Source organism: Cibotium barometz, chromosome 20 (assembly GCF_041138505.1).
Source record: "Cibotium barometz isolate CiBa-2024 chromosome 20, ASM4113850v1, whole genome shotgun sequence".
Classification (NCBI taxonomy): Eukaryota; Viridiplantae; Streptophyta; class Polypodiopsida; order Cyatheales; family Cibotiaceae; genus Cibotium; species Cibotium barometz.
Genome location: NC_141065.1, coordinates 40384214 through 40395133, shown reverse-complemented (window position 1 = coordinate 40395133; position 10920 = coordinate 40384214).

Sequence of the window (10920 nt, the reverse complement as noted above, 5' to 3'; positions counted from 1 at the left end):
GTCAAAAGATGAGATGCTATATGGTATGTTATTATTGTGTACACTAAATGGTTCCAGACTTGCATGGATTCCAATTGCCTGAAAATTAACAGGATGCAATTAGTTGCACTCCAAATTTTTTCATATGTCATTGCTATAAACATGAACAACTTAATAGTAATTCACAAAACTTTTAATGGAAAATTAGGATTAGTGAAATTTCATATAAGTTAAGACTTCAAACCCTCAAGCATGGGCAAACAAGAAAGTGCAAACTTTTCAAAATCACGAGAAAGGAAGAAAACAACATGTATCAACCTACCAACACAAGTTAGTCCCACTTATCAAATTGGGAAATACAAAATTGAAAGCTATCTATCCTATTAATTTCTGCCACAAGGGGAAGCCCAAATTTTCATACCTCGAATTGGTTAAACTAAAAAAAGTAGAGTGATCGACAAGCACCAAAATTTAAGTTGCCGCGACTTACAACAGAAGTAAAGAAGAGCCTTGAAGGGAGGGCAAGAAACCATACAACATCAGGAAGGATCAGGAGAAGATCACACGATGGAGAGATCTCCTCTCGCCTTGGGAAAGGGAGAGAGATGTGAGGGTCGTGAATGTTACGTAGCAGAGCATCGCCTGTGATGGTGGGTCGAAGAAGTCCCTCCCAGCGGCGGGTGACTGGAGCCATGGAGTCAGTGAAGATGGTAAGCGGCCTTGTAAGAAGATGGTGTACTCAAAACAAAACAAAAATATGACAAATGTGAGTATTGTATCCAAGAAGAAGGGGCCCTTGAGAGAGGTATCTAATTGTGTAGGCTGAACCTTTTATGATAAAAAGATTAAATATAGGATAGAGTTGACCAAATAGGGGCTAGAGCCTAGAATATTTGGTATATGCACTAAGGGGCTAAGGGGTTGCTGAGGTATGCCACCACATCACAAGGTTTTCTATTTGGCAAATCTCAACTCACACTCTCAGGGTATTAGTTTGATGGCTCCCAATAAAAGTGTGTGGAATTGGGGCTTAATTCTCATCCGTAGGGTGGTTCTAATGTCATGATGTGCATTGAAAAACAAAATGAGCACATTTGTTTTCAAGTTGTTCATGTAGAAAGCATATCTAAAGCAATATTGAGAATGAAGGAACACCTTTCCAAAGCACTGTTTTCAAGTTGTTCATATAGAAAGCATAGTTAAAGCAATATTGAGAATGAAGGAACACCTTTCGAAAGCACTTACACCTACCATGGTGCCTTTTGGAGAAATTGACACACTTTTTGGCTTTGCTTGAGAGTTAATGATCTCACTTTATGTGTTGTGCCTAAAAATGTAAGTGTTATATTCACACAAGTTGACGTCTATTTGTAGGTTATGGGTTGAGAGGTAACCCCTTATTATTTTAGTCTAGAGCTTAGAACAGTTGAGATAAAAAGGGGTTGTTGAGACATGCACCACATCATATGGATGGCCCTTCACTTGCCAAATCTCGACTTTCATTCTTAGAGTGGCAAGGTTATTATTTTGATGGCTCCCAATAAAAGAACATTAAAATTTATGCGAAAATGGGGTTGGGAGGGTGGTTCTAATGTCACAATATGCATTTAAAAGAAAAATGAGTAGATTTGTTTTCAAATTGTTGTTCATATAGAAAGCATATCTAAAGCAATGTTGAGAATGAAAGAACACCTTTCCAAAGTACTTGTACCTACCATGACACCTTTTGAAGTCATTGACATATTTTTTGGCATTTGTGCCGTGTCTTTGCTCGAGAATTAAGGATCTCACTTTAAGTGTTGTGTCTAAATATGTTTGTGTCATATTCACACAATTTGAAGCATGTTGGTAGGTTATGGGTCAAGAGGTGATGCATATTATTCTTTAGATTTCTTATGATAAAAAATGTTAATAATATCACTTTATAACTTGTGCCTAATTTCTTTTGTATCATAAGTGCAAGGTTGAAGAAAGAGAGATGGTCCTTATATATCACTAATCTCACTTTGTAACTTGTGCCTAATTTGCTTTTGTATCATAAGTGCATAATTTGAAGGTTGTTGGTAGGTTGAGGGAAGGAGATGGCCCTTATAAATCACTAAAGATTAGAAGTGTGGTACTAACCTTGAGGTTTGCTAGTTTGAAATGGACTTCCCCTTGTTTGGCGCTTCTTATAGAAACTCGAAAGGAAAATATATGCAACATCACTTTCCAAAGTATAACCTCAAGAACATGTGACTAATAGTAAGAAAAAAGATTAGTAACAACACTTTCTCACTATCTAAACCACAAACAACAAAAAAACAATAGTGTGTAGAGATCTACATTGTTTATAAGACACATTAAGAAACACATACACATGAGCCAATGTCTATTTTTCGCACACTACATCCACATGAACCAAATTCCCTTGCACATCCATAGAAGCCCATTCCCTTGGCAAATCCCATTATGCCTCCAAAATCAAAACATGTCTCTTTCAAATTGATTTGAAAAAATATACCGCTAATGTGCCTCAAAAAACATTAGTTTGCACATGAAAGAGAGAAGATAATGTGGGCTATAGAGGAAGAAAGGCAATGGTGAAGAAGAGGAGAGTGATGAAAAAGAGGAGGGCACATGTAACACTCTAGAAGAGGGGGACTATATGGGTTAGCAACGACAATAGAAGAACACGTAAAAGAACCTTAGAAACCCTTAGATGTTTTATTAAGTGCCCATGCAACAATGTTTTATTAAGTGCCCATGCAACAATGTTCTGATAGGGTGAATATGCAAAAAGAAGTTGACTAGCCTCTTGGGCTATAGCCCAATGGTAGGGCTCGTCTACTATTTATTATGGGGAAGGTGCCATGTGGCATGAATTTAGCATGCCACGTGGTGAGAGAAGTGGTGCTCACTAAGGTTGATTGGGCGGACGGAGTGGACGAGTGTGAAACTAAGGCTTATCAGTGGGCACCAACTAGAGGGCGTCGAGGAGAGTGGGAAACGGAGGACTCCAAAATCTTCTCGATTTCTTGTATGTTAATTATTAGTTAATGCGATGAAAAAAAGGAGGGCACATGTAACACTCTAGTAGAGAGGGACTATATGGGTTAACAAAACGACAATAGACGAACTCGTAAAAGAACCTTAGAAACCCTTAAATGTTTTATTAAGTGCCCGTGCAACAATGTTCTGATAGGGTGAATATGGACCTTGACTAACCTCTTGGGCTATAGCCCAATGGTAGGGCTCATCTACTATTTATTATGGGGAAGGTGCCACATGGCACGAATTTAGCATGCCACATGGTGAGAGAAGTGGTGCTCACTAAGGTTGATTGGGCGGATGGAACAGACAAGTGCGAAACTGAGGGTTATCAGTGGGCACCAACTGGAGGACGTCGAGGAGAGTGGGAAACGGAGGACTCCAAAAGCTTCTCAATTTCTTGTATGTTAATTATTAGTTAAAATGCTTTTCTCCTAAACCCACGATGGGATTACTTTAGCTATAATTGGCGATCAGGATTACGTGAGTTTGTCTCAAGCTCTAGACTCAGCTGAAATTTCAATGGCTACTTTTAGATTTTAACCATGAGAAGTTTTGAGGGTCGTGTAGGTTTAATTTTTTCCTATAACTCAATATTTATAAACAAAATTTTAATATTTCTTACTCAGGTTTGGTTGAAAAGGTTTGATTTGGTTGTTGGCAAAACATATATTATATATATTAAAAAAACCCAGTTTCTAAAGAGCTTATGTAAGCAATGATGTGCGGAGGCAAAAATGGGCAAGCTGGACTTCACATGTTAAAGAGTTGCAGAAATTGAATAAGCTAGAATGGAGTTTGGCTTTGATGTCAAGAAAATTTGGAAGAGTTTCTTTTATTCAGTTGATTTTGAATTATGGGACTTCATATCAATGATGAGGAATAACAACTACTTTCAAAATTCAAAATATTATTGAGAGCTTCGCCAACCTCCGAAATTATATAATACAAAGTATGGTTAGGATTATTTGATGTTTAAAAATTAGGATCGAGATAATCACAAAGAAAAGAGGACTTTTTTGCAAACCTCAAACCGACTATATATATATATATATACCATTTTTAGTTTAATTATCACACTTAAGCTTTATATAATATGTATATATATATATATATATATAATTACCATTTTTAGCTTAATTATAACTAAATCTTTTTTAGTTTATATATGGCTTTTAAGTGTATATATAATTATTGCTTAAGCTTTATATATATATATATATATATATATATATATATATATATATACGCATACACAGTTTTTATCTGAGAGATTGATATAGAAAAATGAGTCTTTCATTTTGACAATTCTTAGGAGTATCTCGAGAGAGATTGAGACAGGTGCATGATAAATATATATATATATATATATATACATATATGGCTATTTAGTGCTGGGGTACAGGGAAATGGAGCTGGACATGGTAGGGACTTTCAGTTATCTTTCCATATCTTATTTGGGAGCTACCATGTTGAGACAGGTGCATGATATATATATATATATATATATATATATATATATATATATATATATATATACACACACACACATATATGGCTATTTAGTGCTGGGGTACAGGGAAATGGAGCTGGACATGGTAAGGACTTTCAGCTATCTTTCCATATCTTATTTGGGAGCTACCATGTTGCTCCTCTCAACCTACTCCACGTGGTAGCCTCCAAGCTCCCTCCATTAGCTAAGCATGGTAATCATGCCTATTGCTCACTCTAGCTTCTCCTTTGTCGAACCCACACCCTTGTATCTAACATGATGATTATGCCTATTGCTCCCTCCAACACTTTTAATGATCACGCATGTTGCCTACTCCAATGCCAACGCTCCTCCTATCCCTATGCCTAAGTGTAATTAGTGCCCTGTGATCAAATCACACCTAATCTATTGGCTAGCGATAGGGATTTGCTAAGCACGCAACCATCATGCCTACTCAACACTCACCTTCTGCCCAGCAGCCACAAAGCGAGGACATTCTTTGCATGTTTCTTTAGATCTCATTTATTTTTTGATGATATTGGTAACATATATATGTGTTTATGTTTTTTTTCATATATATATATATATATATATATATATATATATATATATATATATATATATATATAGAGAGAGAGAGAGAGAGAGAGAGAGAGAGAGGCATACTACAATTATATTGTAGTAATGTTTTGCTATACTTAAGTATACTTCATATAAATGTATATTTAAATATAATATGTAACACTTCAGTAGTATTTGTATTAATTATAAATCATTGATATATATATATATATGCTTTTAAGTATCTTAGGTATGTTAATTTGTAGCATTAAACATTTGATGTATTTATGATTTAGCAGATCTTCGCATGCATGTCTCGCACCTGATTAAAAAAATATGTGTACACACTTACCCATCATCAGTGAATGTGTGTGTGCATGTGTGTATGTACGTGTGCACATGCATATGCTATCTACATGTGTATGTGTGTTTTGTTTGCACGTACTGCATTTGTTATGTGCATGTATGTTATGTGTATGCATGTGTGTTTTATGTGTGTGTCCACATGTTCTATGTGCATGTGTATGTGTGTTTTGTTTGCACGTACTGCATTTGTTATGTGCATGTATGTTATGTGTATGCATGTGTGTTTTATGTGTGTGTCCACATGTTCTATGTGCATGTGCATGTGGCAAGAATTAGAAGGTTCAGGAAGGGAGGAGGAGGTTGGGATAGAATTTGAATTTGGAGGTTTGAGGGCCCGTTCTTTTTTGCACTAGTGCCTCTTAAAGTGAAGGTATTGTGTTTGAATCTACCTATTATACAGCTAGAATATTGTGTATTTTCTTCACTCCATTTCATTTGTTCACATTCTTTTTTTTTGGGACCAATAATAAGTATATGTATTAAGTAAAAGCTAAGTACACCACTGAACCATTTACATCTAGAACTATCTCAAACTTGTCCCCTATTTCTCACACTTCACTATATTTAATAAAAGTTACACAATAAAGACCATCTCTCCTCCTTCAAAAGAAAGCTAGATTGCTCCCAAGATATTTGATAACCCAGCATAATGCAAGCCTCCATCATAGCCTTAGTGGGGTTTGCTTTTCCAAAATGTCCCCCTTTTTTAGACTATATTTGATAACCCAGCATAATGCAAGCCTCCATCATAGCCTTAGTGGGGTTTGCTTTTCCAAAATGTCCCCCTTTTTTAGACTATATTTTAACTGTAGGTTTGGTCCGCACAGGATTCTCTATGAAAGCAACAAAGGTGTAATCCACTTGTTTTTCTTTAAGGTACCATCTTCTGGTTTTGGGCTCCAAACCTGGGCAGCCTGGTCTGCCAACCTTCAATAAAACTTACTTGCAAAATATGAGCCATGGGTTAGGTTACCCTAGCATGCTTGAAGATTCCCCAAATAGAGGCATGAATCAAGAGATGCTCATCTGCAGTTTCAGCACATTAACTAATCCATCCCTTCTTTTCTCAACTTATTCACACTAATTACAGACCAGCACATACATACACATTTATGCATTACATCTGTCACATCAATACCAACAAGAGATACATTCTGAAAGGCAACATCATTCCTGGTGATCCCATAATAAGCAGGCTCTAATAATATTAAACAGTATCTCTGCAGCTTCATCATTGAAAGCCCATTTCCCAATGATCTAATCACCTCAGTTTGACCTTGGATTCCTAAGCATTGCTCAACCCACTTTCCAATCTTCCCCCATACACCTCTGATGACTGGGCAATCCCAAAATGCATGTTTTCCAATCTTCCCCCATACACCTCTGATGACTGGGCAATCCCAAAATGCATGTTTTCCATCTTCCAGTGTAAATTTACACCTAGGACAACATCCACTAGTGTGTAGTAGTTTAGATCCAATAGGTAAAGCCGACATACATACACTCCACAGAAAAACCTGAAATTACTACGTATCTGACTCTCCCACAAAAACTTCCATCTCTTTTTCCAACTGCCAGAACTCCAGCTCACTCTCTAAATCTTGTTGCAATATTCCACATGCTCTCTCCTTTCCTCAACTCAATGCATAGGTCTCTAGTTTTGCCATTTGCCACCTTAACCCCATTAAACTAAGCACAATCCTTGATCCAACATGACTCATCAGTGGAACACCACCCACTTTGTATCTGCACCAGCACCTGAGCCATCAGGTCCCTCTCCTAGCAGACAAATGGAACTCCATTGTTAATCGGCCTAGCTCTTTCCACCCAACCACAGTCCAATCCCAACAATCATTCAATCTCTTCAGACCTTTATTTTTTAGCTTCTTTGCAGAGTTAGTATCAAGTAGCCCTAAGGGAGGATTGAATTTATGTGTCCACCAAATCCCCAAGCTAAGCGTAGAGTTTCCTAACACTCTGCATCCCCCATCCTAGGTCATAAGGCTCAGACCATCTTTCCACCTCTTGCACATCATCCTGCAAAGAGGGGAGCCTGTCAACTTAAGAGGAGCATAAGAGAACAATTTGTCTTTCCATGTGCCAATGCCAATTCTACTAATTCCCTTACCATAACAGACCATGTTTCATCCTGATGCAGACATTTGTGAAGCATCAAGGCAGCCCTTGCTAATGTATGAGTAGGCATATGCAAAATTCCAATGCCCCCTTCCCCTTTTGGAACAGACAGTTTATCCCATGCCAGCCAGGTTGGAACCCTTTTGGAAGCTCTGCCATTCCTCCATAAAAAGTCTCTAATAGGTCCCTTTATCCTTTTCCAATGGCTCTTTCCAAAATCCATCATTGGGCATAATAATCATTATATAAGCATTTAGCACAGCATTACAAATTACAATCATATTATGAAAGGACACTCTAACCCCCTCCCATTTCCTCAGCTTTTCTAAAAACCTGCTAACTGCTCAATCAGTCATCTATTTATTTGTAACATTAACTCCAAAGGGGATTCCCAACAATCTGACAGTTTGTCCCTTCTGAACCACCTCACACCCCCACCTTTGCAAGTCAAAATCATTGTCCTCAGTTAAACTTATAATTCTAGATTTTTGAATGTTACATCTGGAACTAGATGCAATAGCAACATCCTGTATAAAAAAGCAAGTTTTATATTGTTATTCTCAACTTCCAGGAACAACAAAGAATCATCAGCAAAGCACTGTATCTCTAAGTTTCAGCCTAGTAATACTCCCACCTACAGGCATCTTCTAGAGACACCACCAAAGGGTAGGAAGCAATAGCAAACAAGAGGGGAGCAAGGGGGAAACCTTGCCTTAAAGCTCTATTTACCTCAACCCCCCAACCACCCTCCCATTTAATAAAACATTAGAGTGCCCTCCCCAAGTCAAGGTGTATATACATGTTGCCATTTTGGTCCCAAATCCAAGTCTCTCCATCACTCTTGCAACAAAAGGCTAGTGCACCCTATCAAAGGCCTTTTCTAGATCCAAGTGCAACATAATACATTTTTGTTGTGTTTTAAGGGCAACATCTCTCGCTAACATGGCAACAAAGATATTATCATATATTGATCTACCTTTAATAAACCCATGCTGTTTCTTAGAAATAACTTCTTGTAAAATAGGGGTGATTCTGAGAGCAATCACCGTAGCCAAAATCTTATAAACAATAGTCAACAGAGTGATGGGCCTCCAGTGTCCAAATCTATTGCAAGCAGTTTGCTTTGGGATTAACTTCACAAACCCTTCTTTGAAGTCCCTATCCATGCTGCCAGAGTTGAAGGCCTTTCTACATTTTTCCCCAACAATATCCTTCAGAGATGGCCAAAAGGCAATGAAGAATTCCACAGATAGCCCATCACATCCAGGAGCTTTGTCCCTTCCCAAAACTCCTCAACATCAACATCCCTCTCTAGCCATCTAGCCTTGTTAGGGTCCACACTATGTTTGATTAATCCTAGTAATTTATCTTCTGCCTGAAACCTCCTCTGAGAACAATCCTCCTTCAAGCTAAGGGTAAACTTCAAGAACTCTACCCATTTTCTAGCCATTTGTTCAATACTTTCCAGAGGTTGTCCATCCTCATCCAAAATACTCCCCACCACTTCTCTACTATTCCTCCCTTTGACAAGTTTAAACAGATATCTCTCTGGTTTCCTTTTATTATTGAAGGATTTCCATTTAGCCTAGTTTCCCTCCTCTCTAGCACATCTATCATCTTCATGTTTTAATCCAAATTGGCACAAAAGGAAAATGGGAGGAGTTGAGAGGTAATATGGGATTGGCAAATAGTTGGAACTTAGGGGACTGGAGAGATAACCCTGGGCAGATAGTTGGAACTTAGGGGACTAGAGAGATAACCTTGGGCATACATATTTTAGTTTGCAATAAATCTCATCCTCTTCCATAATTGACAGAGTGTTCTTCAGCCAACAAGCTTCATGGGTTCCTCACACTTTGAGGGTCTCCATAGACTCTAACACTTCTGTCTGTGAAATCCACCTCTTTCAAAGGGCTATAAGGATTAGAATACATTAAAGGGCTCAATCTACCTTGAGACTTACTATCTTTTCCTTCTACCCCTTGATCGGAGTGATTTCTTTTGGCTTCCTCTTTGGCCTGTCTAACACTAGTTTTCCCTTTTACTCTAACCCATTCGCTTTCAGACTGTCCCTCGCCTCCATCCTTCATTTTCTCTTTACCTTTAACTTCTGTCCCTTGGAGACCTTGGAGACCACCTTATCATGCAAGACATCCTCCTGGAGCCACCTACCAATCTCCACCTTTGTAGGCGGCCTCCCTGGACAAAAGATAATGACGTTGCACATAGAGAAGAGCCCAATCTGATTCCTAACCAGATCTGGGTTAATCTTCAAGCATACCTTCTTCTCCCGCGTCTGAACTTAAGGAAAGAAGAGATGAGAATGAGATGTGAGGATATGTGAAAGGATGTGATATAAATGAATGTGGATGTGAATGACGAGATGTCAACCTTCTGTTCATCCAGTCCGGCGCACTGTTAAAACCCTAAGATCTCTCTAGATAATTGTTATGCATAAACATACATAAATCAGGCATAAACTCATCCACCCGCCCAAGGGATGCACACATGAATTATAAAGAAGTACATTATACCTTTACCTTGATATCCCATACCATCAAGAGGTATAACTCCAATCCATTAGCATGTAGCTATAGTGTGAAATGGTAGGTGAGTAGTTATGATTCTCTACACAAGAGAACATAACATAACCTAGCCTCAAGATAACATCAAGAGACCATAGCTATAGTGTGAAATGGTAGGTGAGTAGTTACGATTCTCTACACAAGAGAACATAACATAACCTAGCCTCAAGATAACATCAAGAGACCATAGCCTAAGCCTCAAGATAACATCAAGATGCCATAGCCCCCCTTGAGTGTGCCCCATGCCCCTATCATATACGAGACCCCTCAAGTGACTCTTGACTCTCCATTTCCCATGTGTGACCCTTGGATACCTGACCCTAACCTTAAATCTTAAGGTTAGTCCTAACCCATGCTCCACTAGAGCTTGTTCCCATGCTCCCATGCTCACACAGATGGCCCAACTGTGGAAGTAGATGAAGGAGAGGGTACACAATCCTCTATCAAAACAGAAGTGCCAAAGAGCAATGTGCCCAATGTATGACCATGAAAAGATCGAAAGATTGAGGATTCCCTTGTTGACATGGCCAGCACGACCAAAGGCATGGCAGATCAACACAAGGACTCTTGCGGATTGCAAGGCAGCAGAAGCCCAACAGTTGCAAATGCTAGGCTAGCTTACTTCACCTGTCCTGGCCTTTTGGATGTAGTAAAAAGGAGTGATTTCACTTGGTTATCTCTGTAACTTATGGTGTTTTAACATGTTTACTGTAATTGAAATTTCCCATCATGTAATGAAACACTTCATTTTTTCATCTAATTTCAAGTTTT